Below are 17837 nucleotides of genomic sequence, written 5' to 3'. Positions count from 1 at the left end.
GATCAGGTAAACGCTAATCCATATTTGCTTTCTTTAGTTTCAAAATCAAAGAAAACAGTATCAAATTTTTCATTCAAAGCTTCCAACTGGAACTGAAGACACTGTAGACAGTTGATTCTATTGTGGATTATCCCAAGATAACCGCTTGCTCCGTTGTTCATGGTTGAAATACACTCACGTCCTCGATATTTTTAAAAATCATGATTTTTACAATGGCTGTATACCACGTTATTAAAAACAATTAGTTTCGATTGGAGAACAGAGCATCTTCAGGTATCTATATGCAGAGTGATCTCTATGAACTGCAGGCTATAGTTTATCTTCCCCACAACGCTCTCTCTATGTTCTTTCCAATTTAAGTTGTTCGTAATTGTAATTCCTAGGTATTTAACTGAATTTACGTCTTTTAGATTTGATTGATTTATCATGTAACCGAAGTTTAACGAATTCCTTTCAGCACTCGTCTGGGTGACCTCACATATTCATCATTTAGGGTCAACTGCCAGTTTTCACACCATACAGTTATCTTTTCTAAATCGTTTTGCAATTTGATTTGATTATCTGATGAATTTAATAGACGATAAACGACAGCATCATCTGCAAACAACCTGCGGCTGCACAGATTGTCTTCTAAATCGTTCATGTAGATAATCAGCAGCAGAGGGCCTATAACACTACTTTGAAGAACACCAGAAATCACTTTCGTTTTACGCGATGACTTTCCGTCAATTACTACGAACTGTGACCTCTCCGACAGGAAAGCACGAATCCAGTCGCATAACTGAGACGATATTCCATAAGCAAGCTGTTTGTTAAGTACAGTGTCAAAAGCCTTCACGAAAGAAAAAATAAAGAATCGATTTGAAATCCCCTGTCAATAGCACTCAACAATTCATGTGAGTAAAGTTAGTTGTGTTTCACAAGAACGAAATTTTCTAAATCCATGATTACTGTGTGTCAATAGACGGTTCTCTTCGAGATAATGCATAATGTTGGAACACAAAGTATTTTCCAAAATCCTGCCGTATATCGACGTTAATGATATGGACCTGTAATTTAGTGGATTACTCCTACTATCTTTCTTGAATATTAGTGTGACCTGTTCACCTTTCCAGTCTCTGGGTACGGATCCTTCGTCGAGCGAACGGTTTTATATGATTGTTAAATATGGAGCTATTGTATCGGCATACACTGAAATGAATCTAATTGATATGGAGTCTGGACCGGAGGACCTACTTCTGTTAAGTGGTTTAAGTTGCTTCATTACTCAGAGGATATCTGCTTCTAAGCTATTCAAGTTGACAGCTGTTCTTGATTCGAGTTCTGTAATATTTACTTTGTGAAGCAGTTTCGGAAGGCTGTGATTAGTAACTTTGCTTTAAGAGAACTGTCGTCGATAGTATTTCCGTTGCTATCGCGCGGAAAATGCATTGCCGCTATCACACGTTACATACGACCAGAATCTCTTTGGATTTTCTGCGAGGTTTCGAGACAAAATTTCGTTGTGGAAACTATTACAAATATAGCGCATTGAAATCTACTCTAAATTTTGTGCTCATTAGCTCGTTAAAGTCTATGTAATACGTAGGAGGTAATGGGACTTTGTGATTACTCTGTACAATTAAACAGGCCAGAATGTAGGATAGCGATCAATAACAAAAACAATCACCAGACATCAGAAAAACATTCATCACATAATCTATACTAACAAAACGACATTGGTTACAAAATATCGAAATCAGTGCTACAGAATATGTTAATGAATCGAAGCACGTATCCAGACTTAGGTGGCAGAGTATCATCTCTTAGAAAGTGTCAAATGATATAGAATAAATTCCGATGTTCTCTGTGTAAACGACTAATGATTCAAAGTGTATCTCTGGCGCCAACGGAAGGTTCGACATCCACCAAACAACGTGATATACGGTAATATCGTGTACGCTAAAAAGTTCGTTGTAACACGAGACGCAGTGGTACGGGTGCAAACTATACTGGAAACTCAGTACTGACTGTGAACGGAATTCGCCAGCCATGGTGTCCATCTGTCACTGGCATGCACAACTCCATTACAGGCAGGAATGTCTTCGCTTGGCCATACTGGGTGCACAATTGCTCTTCGCCCTGTGGACTTCACCAGGATGGTTTGCGGTGACGCCTTCTGATGAACAACTACCATCTCGAGGTTATCAATAGCCCTTGGCAGCAGTGTTCGGGCTGTACTCCTTCGGCCTAGAGTATCCCACGCCAGTTCAATCGGACTTAAGCGCAGGGAGCAAACTGACAATTCTAGGCGCGTGTTCCAGGTGTTGCAGATGCTAATCTGTGTAGTCGTGTATTATCGTCATTCATAAGGAACCGAGGAACCCCGGACACTTTGCGTCACAAAAAAAAGGGCTCACACCGTTAAGACGTCACTCCTATAGACTGCATCCATCAATATATCCACAGCAAATACGCTTATTGACACACATGCTCCTAGTTTGATGCTCAGGCGCAAACACAGGCACTACTGAGCCGTTTCATTATTGGCTGGGTTCAACAAAATGGCTCTAAGCACTATGGGGCTTAACAACTGAGGTCATCAGTCCCCTAAACTTAGAACTACTTAAACCTAACTAACCTAATGACATCACACACATCCATGCCTCAGGCAGGATTCGAACCTGCGACCGTAACAGCAGCGCGGTTCCGGACTGAAGTGCCTAGAACCGCTCGGTCACAACGGCCGACGGCTGGGTACCGACATGCCCCAGGAAACCATCAGATAAGCAGACAGCGAGCCTCAATATTCTAGGATAGGACACTACTTCGCCGCTTCTCGACTTACTCTCGGTAGGTAGTACAACACATTCGCCAAGTGTAGTTCCTCTGTGCCAGAAGAACGCATGCAGTGGGCTGTCGGGCAGACAGGGCAGGCTCGCGAAGCCGAAGGCGGGAGATGTGTGACGCATAAGCTACATCTAACGCTCTAGCTAGGACATATTCCGTGCTGGTTCGACATGGTCGACATATAAAGGAAGATTACTCTCTTGGTCCTACGTGTTGCAGGTGGTTGGCATTGCCCTTCTTGGCGTTAAACGTTTCCTTCCTTCTAGAATCTCCTGCACAGACGTGAAATGTCGCTACGGGCAACATTCGCCACTTCGTGCTGACTGTTGCCAGCATCAAGATTCGCTATGATCTGGCCACACCGACTATCATTCACTGTGCCAAGTTTCTCTCCAGAGGCTCGGAAACTAAGTGCTAAACGCACTGTGTCCAGGACTGCGTCCACACGAACTGCTGCAGGCACACGAAGTGGTCTTGTACTCCTGTATCAGGTACGCCACACGTTTTGTTGCCTCTTCCCCGTTCAAAATAAATGGCTCTGAGCACTATGGGACTTAACATCTATGGTCATCAGTTCCCTAGAACTTAGAACTACTTAAACCTAACTAACCTAAGGACATCACACAACACCCAGTCATCACGAGCCAGAGAAAGTCCCTCACCCCGCCGGGAATCGAACCCGGGAACTCGGGCGTGGGAAGCGAGAACGCTACCGCACGACCACGAACTGCGGACCCTTCCCCGTTGATCTCCAAAATCCCGTAAGTTACAGGAAACACTGTTCTCTCAAACTTATTCGAGATAGAAGTCGAGATTCATATATTATCTTCCTGACTGGGACCTCCTTTCGTTAGCACCCTTCAGTGAGTCTTCGATTCGGGATTATTTTCTACAGTTTCAACAGCTTCGTAGCTCACGATGCTACTATATATTTTCATTACATAATATGCTTCTGTTAGCCACGTACCTTTCCCTTCAGAGCGTTGGATGACGTGTCCTCATCTGTTGAACAAAGATCAGGTGACCATAGAGCCAGTTTTGCTTTATTTCGTTTTAAAATGACGTAAACGGTAGTAGATCTACCATAATACGGTTCTAAACTGTTTGTGTGGCATGAGACTCGGTATATACATTGAGGAAGTTAGAAAGCATTGATTACGTCGAGGATTTTCCCCAACCTACCAGCTGCTACGTCGTTCACGTGAAATACATGAGATCACCCGTGTGCCTACCCTTTTCTTTCAAGCTTTTCTTAAAAGGTGAAACAGAAGTCCATATATAGAGTAGTATGTATGCCACATTCAAACGTTTACTCCGTAGTGAAGAGTACGTTGACGTGAACCTTCGTGGCAGAAGACTTTACCAACTAACCACCATTCGCCAAAGGCAAAAATCAGGGTTCGAGACCTGATCCAGAGACGTCCTTGAAGTAAAGGAACATTCGTCCTTCCTGAACCTACTCTACTCGTCTTTTGTGGCTCAGTATGATGGCTTTTTTAATAATGCCCCCCAAAAAATTATGATGTCAATATTTGGAACATGTGTATGTCACACATGTGTCTTCTCTCCGGCCTGTGACAGTCTTCTGTTATGGAAACCTGCCTTGCTTCCACCTCTTCCCTCCCCCCGTTTCTCTCCTCCCTCTTCTTCTTTCTCTATGTCTGTAAGTTATCTCCATTGCAGTAGTAATTACAGATAGCGAGAAATGTTGAGCAGTAGTACCATCTGTGTCTTTACATGTTTACATTGAGGAGAATAATTTACTACCACACCGACAATTCACTTTTCTTTCTCTGATAGCTCACCAGAACGTCATAACTAACTTCTTTCCATTTGTTGCATGTCCTTATGCTTCCATGACCCACTAAAATTATTTACTGTATAAGACCGTTTAGTTATAACTAGCGACTTGTCGCGGCTTCGCACGGGTAGCACCATAAATCTACAGCCGGATGACTTGACTGGTGTAGACGTAATAAATTATATACATAAACCTTCCTCGTGATCTATCTATTAGTGAAAGCAGTGACAAAATCCCTGTAGCTGTTCCTGAGATTAACCTTCACTTACGGACAGAAAAACGAGGGTGGGAAATTTAATTCATTACAGTTCAGCCAATTTGCACGAATTATTCCTCGTGAATCAATGTGTCTGTTACTGAAAACCGTATCAAAAACCTACTAGCTGCTGATATTAGTTTTCACAAAAAGATAGAAAAGCGCGGCAATGGACTTTAATTTAATAATATGAACAGATGTATGGATAATTACGGGTATCTGACATTCCGAATGAATCTAACTAAACATGTAAAATAAGCGTTTTAAGCGTAAAAGCACTCCAGCTACGGTCATTAATCTCACGAGTACTTCATACACTGATTTTAATATTTCATTTGGCTGTCACTTGCTGTAGACCATCTAATTGTTAAGTCTTCGTCACTATCAGACTACAGTTTTGAGAAGGCCGCAATCTGAGCAACTCTACAGTTCTACAGTTTTGAATGGATAGAAATGTCGAAATGACTGCAGATTAGGACATACAGGATGTTACAAAAAGGTACGGCCAAACTTTCAGGAAACATTCCTAACACACAAAGAAAGAAAATATGTTATGTGGACATGTGTCCGGAAACGCTTACTTTCCATGTTAGAGCTCATTTTATTACTTCTCTTCAAATCACTTTAATCATGGAATGAAAACACACAGCAACAGAACGTACCAGCGTGACTTCAAACACTTTTTTACAGGAAACGAACAAAATGTCCTCCGTTGACGAGGATACATGCATCCACCCTCCGTCGCATGGAATCCCTGATGCGCTGATGCAGCCCTGGAGAATGGCGTATTGTATCACAGCCGTCCACAATACGATCACGAAGACTCTCTACATTTGGTACCGGGGTTACGTAGACAAGAGCTTTCAAATGCCCCCATAAGTGAAAGTCAAGAGGGTTGAGGTCAGGAGATCGTGGAGGCCACGGAATTGGTCCGCCTCTATCAATCCATCGGTCACCGAATCTGTTGTTGAGAAGCGTACGAACACTTCAACTGAAATGAGCAGGAGCTCCATCGTGCATGAACCACATGTTGTGTCGTACTTGTAAAGGCACATGTTCTAGCAGCACAGGTAGAGTATCCCGTATGAAATCATGATAACGTGCTCCATTGAGCGTAGATGGAAGAACATGGGGCCCAATCAAGACATCACCAACAATGCCTGCCCAAACGATCACAGCTTGAAGCTAGTACTGTAGAGCAATGAGTCGCATGTCAACACAAGCACCGAAGTCAACATTACCTTCCTTCAATTGGGCCAACTGGCGGTAAATCGAGGAAGTACAGTATATACTGACGAAACTAAAATGAGCTCTAACATGGAAATTAAGCGTTTCCCTACACATGTCCACATAACATCTTTTCTTTATTTCTGTGTGAGGAATGTTTCCTGAAAGTTTGGCCGTACCTTTTTGTAACACCCTGTATAGCGCTTGGCTCCTGTTCAGAGCGTTTGAAGTTTGGCTCGTGATAATAAATGAACGTGTCACTAATCCAAATAGTGGCGTAGTATAACAGTTCTCTTCTAGTTGCGTTAATATATGACGTACTGCAATCACCCTTTAAAACGAACATCTTTATCAATGGAAAATACTCCAAACGACAATCTGGTGCTGCTCGTTGTCTAAATCCAGATGACCAGACTGGGATTTGAATAGCTCTCGTCCCGAACATGAGACCAGTGTCTGTCTGCAGAGAAACCTAGATCAACAGAGTAGGTTCGAAAACTGGTATTGGAAGAAGTGTAACCCGCAGTATCCAGCTGACAATTTCGTGATCTCCAGACCTTACAATATTTTTTTTATTAAATTCCAAACCGCAGATGTTGTGAAGGCATCTGACACTAACGGTGTCCCATGTTGGTGCAGTTCCACTGTAGAATACAAGTCAGCGTCAGGTTTACTCTCTCCTGTCTCTCTGCTTGTGATGGACGATACAAACACGTTTCACAAACCCACCACGTACTAATCATAGTCACCTTCGCTCTACACATATACTTACTGGACAACGCCCATATTTGGCTAAGGAAAGACACTAACGTGTGCGCAGAAAGAAAACCCTTGTAATTAGACGGCTTAATCTGTCCTTTGGAGTCTCTCAGCCAAAAATGTCGTATGAATCACTGTCCAGAAACTTGTTTCCTAAAATTTCTTCTTCAGGCTTGTCACTTTGTATGAACTAGAAACGTGTAGCAAGCGTAAGTCTAGTAACGTTATCTCCAGAGCTTTGTTGGTGTGACACGTAGTAGGTACCAGTTACATTCGGGATAACGCGCAACATAGGACAACGATTACAGCACCTGTAGAAATATTGGCCGGACTGAATAATCAGGTAGCGGCTTCGTGCTTTTTAATTTATCGCTTTTATTGACAGTAACTTCATATTGTTATATGGCACTATCCATACCAGGAGACTGACTTCTACAGGTCAGTATTTTATTTTTTCTATAGTTTCTATGGCACTATTCGGAGATAATTACAATGAATTTCATGCGCGTGACATGCCGTGCTTCCTCCATTTGTTAGCGTCCAGTCAGAAAGCGGGCAGCGCCTCAACCCGCATGCCACGTCTTTCCAAGTATAACGACCTTGGACTTGGGGTCACGTAGTAGCTGATAATTCCATTTCAATAGACACACTGCGAGATACTGGGGCAAGGTCGATGTTCTCGCCACTTGTGGCCTCTCATCATTGCACTTCTCATCCGTGTAATACCGTCCAGCACAACACCATATCGTTTGTCAGCCGTGCATAACGTTTCACATTTTAAACGTACACGCCGTTTCAAAATGAACTTAGTACCACTATGACTCCTCATGAAAAGCATATTCTACGTGTCTGAATAAATCTGACGCATTTTCAAACGTTAAGTGCAGCTCAGTGTTCTGGCCCTCCAATTTCGATAATTTATAAATTTAGATTTCTAGTTACGGAATTATTAATTCCTTTTGCAGTGACGGGCAAATATATGTAACTAAAATAAAGAGTTTTGTTTAAACAATGAAACTTTCAATCGTTTTCTTTTCCAGGACAATTTGTTCATTTCTATGGATTTGCTGCCCCTGTCATCCTTAGTTATTTGTATCATTCACTGCAAACTTTCTCTTATAATTTTTACCTTCTACGATCCGTTGTGTCACTATTTCATAGTACTGGGTGGCACAAGGCGTATTCCATCAGCTTATCATGTCTTTCTTTTTCACTGGTCCAGGTGCTGCGGTAATGAAGGTACTAGACTCATATTCAGCTGGAGCGAGAAAGAAATGCCCCTTTGACCATATTGGTTTTTAGGCTTTCTGTGGTCACTTCAGAGCAATCACCCATTTGAGACCTGAATTTTTTCAGGAGGAAGCAAATTTTCCTTTATGCTGTAATGCTCTTAGGTAATTTTTTTAATGGTTTGAGATGCAAAACAGAAATATGTACCCGTTTTCAAAATATACCTTGTACACTTCTTTTTATGGTCTAAAATAACTAATTTTGAAATATTCAGGGTTTTAATAGATAAACTGGTCATTCAACAGTTACGATGCAATATAACAATAATAATAACCATTCATTTACACTGTGTAATATAACTAACCAACCACTTCCGTGTATTCTGGCGATCACAAGCTGCTGCGCACTGCTACACTGACTAGTCGATATTTTTACAATGAAGCCCAACAGTTACAGCACCTTTACATGATAAATAGACTGAACATTTAAAAATGTTTGCATGAGGTTTCCACTGGGGATTGTTCCATCTAAGATACGGTAAAATTTAATATGACTAGTGGCTTAAGGTGAATGTCGAGATGTTTACTTAAACTGAACCACGGCCGGACCCCTCCTCGACTTTCATCAAATCAGAGTCGGTGGTCAGTTTATAATGTCGTTGACGTCGAAAATTCCTGTCTTCCTTCTTTTTTCTTACTGTTTCTGTGTCTCTCGTTTAACCATTCTCTCAGATACTGTTCACCCCAAACAAACCATCCTATTATACCCTACGTGAAATGACTTCACTTACTAATTCACATCAAGCTCCCATAAGGTAATGCGCTGCAGATATATTGCCTAGTTGACATGGCACAACTCTTTCTACAGTTCTGTGAGATGTTTGGACAACAGTAGCTGCTAGTCAAGTGTTCTTCGTGTTCGGCTACTTACATGCGTGTCATATCCACGTTATTTTCATGATTTTGTTTGCTTTTTTGTTTCAAAAATATAAATACGCACATTCAGTTCTACCTATATTTGCCAGCACTAAATCTTATCAGGTAGTTACTATCGCTTAGGAGGATTAGGTTGTGTTTTCGGTCAGTTTAATGCGTATTTTGACTCCCCATTCTGCAACGTCTCACACAAATACTACTTCAAAACGATTCGCATGTGAATCAAGTATATTATAAACATAAACGAAAAGCAACGCCATTTTCAATCGTAGGAAATTTAGGACTGTCAACGGATCCGACGAGGTTGTTTGAAAACTATGGTACTAAGCAATTGAACTCAGTATTTAGGAGCGAGAAGCTGGCAGGAAAAGGAAACGCAGTAAATTCACATGACTACCCCCTTAAACTTGTTAAATTGACTACAACAGTAAAATTATTTGGCACAGATAAATGTAACTTACTTCAGAAAATTATTGCTCTAAAATAGTTGAAACTGAATTTTATCTTCTTGTGCAATAACTGGCAGCTTTAAAAGTCCAAAACAAAGCTTTTAACATAATCATTTGGAACCAAATTTCCATTAAAATTGTGTAAAATTAATTAATTAGTACGGATAATAGGAGAAAAGAATCTCCAGTAATATGTAAAGTAGATCGATAAGACGGAACAACAAGTCATCATGAATGATATGATGTCATGCGCTAGCCATTTCTGGCTGTTTAGATGCTTAATGTTATAGTTCTCTCTATAGAAGTGTGTTTCTTTGCCCTACATCACGTGCAGAAATCGTTGTTTTGGAACAGTTTATGACGAAATGCTTTTATAGCTACAAGGACGCCGTCACTTATTCCGTCAGTGTGTGGAAAGATTTGGAAGGCGTGGTGTCTATAGTCAGTAGTAATGAATGTTCTGCTTCAAAACTTTAACACGCTGCCCGAAAAATAAATTAGTAAACGATGAAGAAATCATAGCAGAAATTTACGTGGCATGTAGTTACTAATAGTGCAGGTAAATCATTAAATTGAAAGACATAATCAAATTACCTTCACAGTATCATTACTTGGTAAACCTACAGAGAGAAAAGGTAAGATTTTTTATAAGTTAGTATACCCCAGAGGAGCCAAATGTGTTTCTAGGCTTTCAAATTGATTCAATCCGAGTCAGTAGTGCGTCTGCGTATAAAAACGAACGGACATTGAATAGTCGTGTCCTTCTGTTGTAACCCACTCAGCAGTATTAGTGGAGTCTACAAACGACAATAATTCATCAATTGGCCTAATAAGAGCTGAGTGTACCCATCTTACCAACAGCGCTCGACAGACCCGAACGGTCACCCATCCGACTGGTAGCAATGCTCGATAGCGCTTAACTTCGGATATTTGTTGGGAACCGGTGTTACCACAGCGGGATGTCAGTTGGCGCCGAAAATACACTGGTATACAATACTTAAAGACGGAATGAACTTAGACTTGTCGTGTCACTGCGCTGTATACAGAAAGAACCGCTGCACTACAGTACTGAAGGTAACAGAAAGAAATACGCAATGGGACGAGCAAAAACGACACTTTTATTCAAATATAATGATTAAGCTCAAATGACCGCTATTTATGATGGTCACTTGGAGATGACAAAAAGCGGCACATTGTTCTTAACAGGGTATGTGATCACCACGGATGGCATGCATTCTCTGCAACGTGCTCCCATGCTGTCTACAAATTGAAGGAAGGAGAGGCACACAGCAATCAGTCCTAATGCCATTAGTTCTTATTACTCTCGCGTATCTAGATTTCAGCTGTAAATAGCCGTCTTCAGTGCATTTGAGACACAATCCAGCAAAGTCGCGGAAGTATATGTCACCATACGATCTTACTGGTCCTTCGGCCAATACACCAATAAGATAGTATGGTAACATGTGCTGCGGCGAGTTTGTTGGATAGTATTTACAGGCAAACTCTAGATATGCAAGAGTAATAAAAACTAACGGGGTTGCGACTGATCGCTGTGTGCCCCTCCATATAGTCTACGGTCGCTGTTCACAATACCTCCTTGTGGAATCAAAGTTAGCCACAGATTTGGTAAGTAGTTCTTGTGGTAGGGCGTTCATTTCCCCTACCAGCGCGGTTGACAACTGCGTTAGTGCATGTGAATATGCTGCAAATACGTATCCTCGACGCAATGCTCGATGGGATTTACGTCGGCGAACGGACAAGCCAATCCATTCGCCGAATGTAATCTCATTCCAAGAGTTGCTCCATCATCACAGATCGATGCAGACGCGCGTTGTCATCCATAAAAATGAAGTCAGAGCAAAATGCACCCCTGAAAAGGCGAACATGGAGAAACAGTACAGTGTCACTATAACGTTCCCCGGTGACTGTACCGTGGTCAAAGATTTGTAAGTGAGAACGGCTATGCAACATTGTGCCTCCGCACACCATAATATTTGGACCACCATAACGATGATTTTCGACGCTGATCCTGGGTGTATTACGTACTTTCATATGGCAAGAGGTGGGAAGACTTAATGCACTCAGGAACACTGTCCACATGACCGTTTTGGTGCCCCGGGTGTTACAGTTTGGGGAGGCCAAATCTTTGACCACGATACACTCACTGGGCAACGTTGCCGTTACACTGTAGTCCTTCCTCATCTGCATCTTTTCTGGGGTGCCTTCAACCCTGAGTTCATTTTAACGTTTGACAATGTGCGACAGCATCGAACTGCGCAGGGGCAGGAGCACTTGGAACTGGAGGATTTTCGGCGAATGGGCTAGCCTGCTCGTTCCCCATCGAGAGCGTGTGGGATGCACGTCGACAGCCACCAATGACTATCCAACAGTTGTCAACCGTGCTGGTATGCGAATGGAACACTTCACCGCAAGATACCCTTCCCAACCTTGCGGTCCGTTACAAGACCATGTGCAGCTGTCCTTGGGACCACAGACCATTTTATAACTACAACCATGTCCTGCCCTTTGTAACGTCCTGGTGACCACCATAAATCGCTGAGACTTCAGTGTAATTACTGTATTTTAATAAATGTGCAGTTTCTGCTCGTCGCATTGCGTTTTTTTTTTTCAATTACCTTCTGTACTATACTGTAGCAATTGTTTCTGTACAGGGTGAACGTTAATACAACCGACAAACTGCAGGGACGGATTCCTGACTGGAAATGTAGGAAGAAAGGTCCTATGAGCATGTGTCCGGAAATGCATCGTTGCCACGGAAGGTGGCACTGACGAATGAAAGTTCCCCTGACCACGTGCCATTTGTTCCTTTGTGTTGCAGGCTGTGTTATAAACGCAGCGTACTGTAAGCAGCAGAATGGAACAAGCCGATTTGGTCTTTGGGTATGGCCAAGCAGATGGAAACGGTCGAGAGGCAGCATGGCTATGCCAAATCAAGTGTCCTTACAGACACCAACGACATCACACAACATTTCTAGCCATTTTATGGCGTTTGTGTGATCATAGGTCCTTTCAGACAGACGAACGTGGTGGGAGGCGGCAGACCGTGCTGGAGGCCCGGGTTCTACAGGATATTGAGACGAACCATAATGAAAGCTCCAGGCAAGTGGCCCGCCAGCAAGGTGTAAGCCAAAGTACTATTATGTGTATCCTGCATTTCAGGCATGTGTGAGCGCGACTCTAGCATCCCAAGAAGGCCGCACTGAACGTCTGTTGTGACTTGGATGCGATGCAACTCTGTACTGTGTTCCGCGACGATCTCTTGCCGTGGCACGCACACCGTCCATCAAATGTCCATAGGACCTTTCTTCCTCCATTTCCAGTCAGGAATCCATCCGCGCAGTCTGTTGGTTCTATTAATGTTCGTTCTGTATAGGCCCTATAGCCCAAGGTTCATCGAGGTAATAACTCGGAAGCGAAACACCATGCGAAAATTATCTTTGTTCTTAAGTATTGCGCACCAGTATATACTGAAAGGAGGATATGACTGACATGTGTATAACATCACTAAAGTACTGTTTATTGTGATGAATAATCGTATTTTATGTTAGTCACGATTTTCAGATATAGATCATATTAAGATTTTCATTCTGCAGCGGAGTGTGCGCTGATATGAAACTTCCTGGCAGATTAAAACTGTGTGCCGGACCGAGACTTTGCCTTTCGCGGGCAAGTGCTCTACCATCTGAGCTACCCAAGTACGACTCACGCCCCGTCCTCACAGCTTTACTTCTGCCAGTAACTCGTCTCCTACCTTCCAAACTTTACAGAAGCTCTCCTGTGAACCTTGCAGAACTATCACTCCTGAAAGAAAGGATATTGCGGAGACATGGCTTAGCCACAGTCTGGGGGATGTTTCCAGAATGAGATTTTCACTTTGCAGCGGAATGTGCGCTGATATGAAACTGTGGCTAAGCCATGGAGAAGTCGCCCAGTAATGTAACACAAATTGCCAGAAAGGCAGATAGTAGATTGTCCTTCACCGGAATAGTAGCAATAAACTATACTTTCTTTAAAAATGGGTCATTTACATGACATTCGTGCAGTTCACGTTTGGTACCAACTTAAATTGTTACCATTCGAAAATGGATTAAACGTGCAGGCAAGGCAAGTGTAAAGCAGATAATTGTTGTTCGTAATATATTACTTGACCCGTTTGAGAGCTTCATTAAATGCTTTTAACTATCTGAAAAGGCAGTCTCTGTTTAATAATATCTGATAAACTCTCAAAAACTTGCTAGAAGATCACAAATACCTACGCTTCACTTGGCACTACCACTAATTGCTTCTCTAGAACGTCTAAGAACCTGTCATGCAAAACGTGCCAAGAGTTGAGTAAACATTTAAATAATTCGGAAGAAAGTGCTCTCCTTTGTGTCCCCCCCGACATTCACGAATAAGATAATAATATGAGTGTGGAATAAATGTTTCAAATGGCTCTAAGCACTATGGGACTTAATATCTTAGGTCATCAGTCCCCTAGACTTAGAACTACTTAAACCTATCTAACCTAAGGACATCACACACATCAATGCCCGAGGCAGGATTCGAACCTGCGACCATAGCAGCAGCGCGGTTCCGGACTGAAGCGCCTAGAACCGCTCGGCCACAGCGGCCGGCGATGAGTGTGGACTAGCGGCTTCAACTGAGATAGTACTGAGTTTTTAATTACCCTGACGACGATGAGACGCTGTGTCCTCGTCAAAAATAATGGAGAGAGCCTTGATCACGTTAACAGAAGAAATTTCACCTCTTCCACATCAACCTTATTACTTGTATTTAGCTGCCCTTTTCTTACACAAAAGTCACGTGATTATCGGAATTATTCATGTTTCAAATACGTCTCACGTATGGAAGAATCATCCTTGTAGTAGTATGAGACATATTCGTGCCAATCAACACATTGTCCATGGTTCACAGACCATGGAGCTGATGACTGCTTACAGACCTCTGAAACCGAAGAGCTCGGTTCCATGCTTCTTATTTTCTATTGGGTGTTACTGTAAAGCCCTGGACTCAGTGGATATCGAATGAGCCGTTCTGCAGTTCTTTTGTGTTCGCATCACTCCCTAACAGTACATCGATAGCTCTTGTTCATTCTGATGTGATAGTTGAAGTTTTCTGGTGGACAAAGTGAGAACTCTTGACTTTTTGCAGTTCCTGCACCACATTAAATGTCAAGGAAACCACTGGCAGCAGTACACGTCTAACAACAATGGGGCAGTGGGTAAATGATATCATCAATTTCATGTTGAGGCAACAACGCCTATACTTCCTGCAGAGTTGCAGAGTTGAGAGTGGTTGATGGATGCTAACGTGATGCAACCCGACTCCCTAGTGTATCCCAGACTTGATCTAAGGGATTCAAATCGGGAGAGCGAGCAGGCCACGCCATGCGTGCAAATTCTTCCGTTTCCAAGAATATTTCAACCACCCGTGCTCTATGAGTTCGAGTGTTATCGTGCATCAGTACGAAATCAGGGCCCAGAGCACCTCGCAACAACCCCAGATAAGACCCCAAGATCTTGTCACGATACCTGAAGGGAATTAAACCTTGTCGATTCAACCGTACATGTTAATGAAAAGGTTTTCGACAGCATTAGGGACCCTCCTCGATATCGGTTTCTTTCCACGGTGTTTGGGTACCGAAATTGCGTTCCACGTTCTCTCCAGATGCGAATGTGTCGAGAATCACTCTCCAGATCAAATCAGGACTCACCTTTGGAAAGAACCTTTGCCCACTGTTCGACCGTCCAGTTGGCATGTTGACGACTCCACTCTGCACGTTCCCTTCTGTAAAGACGCGTCAGATGTACGTATACAGCAGGTCTCCGATAATAAAGGCCGCTCTGCAGAAGCCTTCTGTACACAGTTTACCTCGATGCAGCACGCCGAGTGGGTGCTGCGAGGTCAGATGACAGTTGCTGTGCAGTAATAAGGTGGTACCGTTGTCCCCTTACATCCATATAACGGTCCTCTCTTTCTGATGTCACACGTGTCGGCCCTGCTCTGTTCTTCGGCATACAGTTACGGTCTTTATGAACTATCGCCACATCCGAAAAACAACAGAACGATTCACGTCAAGCCATCAGACCACATCAGTTTCCGACTGCCCTGCTTCCATTCTTCCTGTGTCTCTCCACCGCAGAGGGCCTGGCAGGCGTCTTTACTGTGCCATACTGCACCGTCTATGACTGTGTACGTAGCGATTGTGAATTTTGAATACCCCGCAAACACTACCCCGTTTCATGGGTGCCCTGACGTCACGTTGGCGTGGTTGTTCGTTGACCGGAATGCTATCTTCCGTGCAGAACACGATCGTACGGACATCTGTTGATAGTTTGTATGATTATATCGTGAATTAGACAAAGGACGGGGAAACAGTGGTTTGTTGCCTAAATTTTGTACACCAGTGTGATAATGGTACGGGTTTACATGGAGGATATTTTTGAAGAATCTACAAATCATGACAATAGCCAGTTACTACGTGACAGTTTTAATACATAATACCTTCAAAAAATCAGAACATAACACAAATAACAAAATACACTATAAACGCCAATGTCACCACACAAATATGTAGTTGGAAATTTACACCTAAAAAGAAAGCCACTAAACTTGTACTGTAGCAACTGACTTAGTGATGCTAAGTGAACGCATGTTTCGAACAAAAGGACTGATTGTATGAAGTTAACATTTGTTTTGGCAACTGAACTATGCATACATTCAATGAAGGTTGCGAGAAATGTTCTGTGTTTGTAACGCAAATTCGATATACCGCATTCTATGAAATAAATTATATGAAATGCAAAAAAGAGAGATATCTGGAAATTTCTAGTCTCTGTCCCAGAATTTATACACATCTTATATGTCAGAAATATTTTAAATTTATTTCTCCTTGCTGACTGATACAATTAACTGTAACGAAATCTGGCATAAATCGCTGTATACGCAAATTCCTGTAAACCATTAGCGCCTCAGCCATACGGCTGACACCCTTTTCGAGCAAAGTACATGTTTATCGTGTACAGTATTTTCTTAAGTGACTGTTATCAAGTTCACATTGAAAGATGTAACGTTAGAGCCCATACAACAGGGACAATGTGTGCTTCAAAGATTCTGAAGTCTTTCTAACAGCCCTAAAGTCGATGGAGTCAGCGGAGGAACTTAGCCAGCGAGTGATATGCGACGTCATATTTAAGTGGCTCATTAAAACAGAGTGCCTTAACGGCCTAGCTCTGCTCAGCAAGCCACTACTTGAGCACAACGTGTGGGATTCTGTGTCGTCGCCATCATCCGGTCTTCTAGTAAAGTGGCTTGCCGAACTGAACTGTTATAAACTGCAAGAGAACCACGGATGTTGCTTGAACCAGAAACGTAACGACCACGTGCCCGCAGCAGTGGCTGCTTTCAATGTAATTTGTGGTTTTTGTACAGCTGTCTGTCACATATGAAATGAGTTTAGGCTAAGGTTAATAATACGAAAAAAACTACGTGAATCTCGAAATCTGCTGATTAAAAAACCAAAATGGTCGTTGCCGTCCGTGTTACTCACATTCTTGATGTTCAACGGCTATGGTTCCTGGAGGGGAAATAAATCAGCGATGTTACAAATATATGGAGACGCCTCTCTAGGGTCAACATTTCAGACGCCGCACACATCCCTAGATATTAAATGGTAACTAACGTGCCGAGAGCCTTTTGTAGTCTCTAATAGAGTTTCAACACTTCAGATAGGCTACAGTGTCTTTTCAAGTTTCTATGAGATATCTAAGACATTAATGAAGCATCTAGACAGTGTTCGTTAGAATATATCCACGAAAGTCATTGTGTGGTTTTGAAGGATTTCTGCTCATGTTTTAGCGTCTTTCGTCGTCAGCAGGGGAAACGTAGTTTCGAAATCATAACTGAGCTATTCATTTCACATTCCTATGTTTAGGAGCTAAGATAAAATTCAATTTCTTACTTATCTTCTTTCCATTGTAATCCATTTCGGATGATGTACTTTTGTCTTGCATCACAGCGAGAGCGCCTATGCCCCTACAAATGATTAAATGTACACTTGGTACACATCGGTTGAAACTCAGTAACACACCAGAAATCGTCACCAGGTACCAAAAACAGAACGTGATTGGTAGAACCATGCCAATAACCGTCGCAGTGTCTCAGTGGTACAGACTGTGTCATAGCGTTTGCTGGTACGGAGAATCTTAATGTCAGGACGACAAAAATTCAGGCTCTATAGACAAGTCTTCTTCCTGAAGAGGAAATGCAAATGCGCATAATAGTTTTGCTTCCTTCAAGGATTACAAGTGGCAGTAAAATATTACACA

The 17837-nt window shown here is 42.4% G+C and overlaps 1 protein-coding gene across 22 annotated transcripts in view; it reads left to right on the top strand.

Annotated features, from left to right (window-relative positions):
- Positions 1–17837, top strand: part of LOC126298847 (nuclear factor 1 X-type) — a 1745828-nt gene that overhangs the window by 1282708 nt on the left and 445283 nt on the right. The gene's annotated exons all lie outside the window — the stretch shown is intronic.

Source organism: Schistocerca gregaria, chromosome X (genome assembly GCF_023897955.1).
Source record: "Schistocerca gregaria isolate iqSchGreg1 chromosome X, iqSchGreg1.2, whole genome shotgun sequence".
In the NCBI taxonomy this organism is placed as follows: Eukaryota; Metazoa; Arthropoda; class Insecta; order Orthoptera; family Acrididae; genus Schistocerca; species Schistocerca gregaria.
Note: the sequence above shows the minus strand (reverse complement) of the source record. Positions and strands in the feature narration are given on the sequence as shown.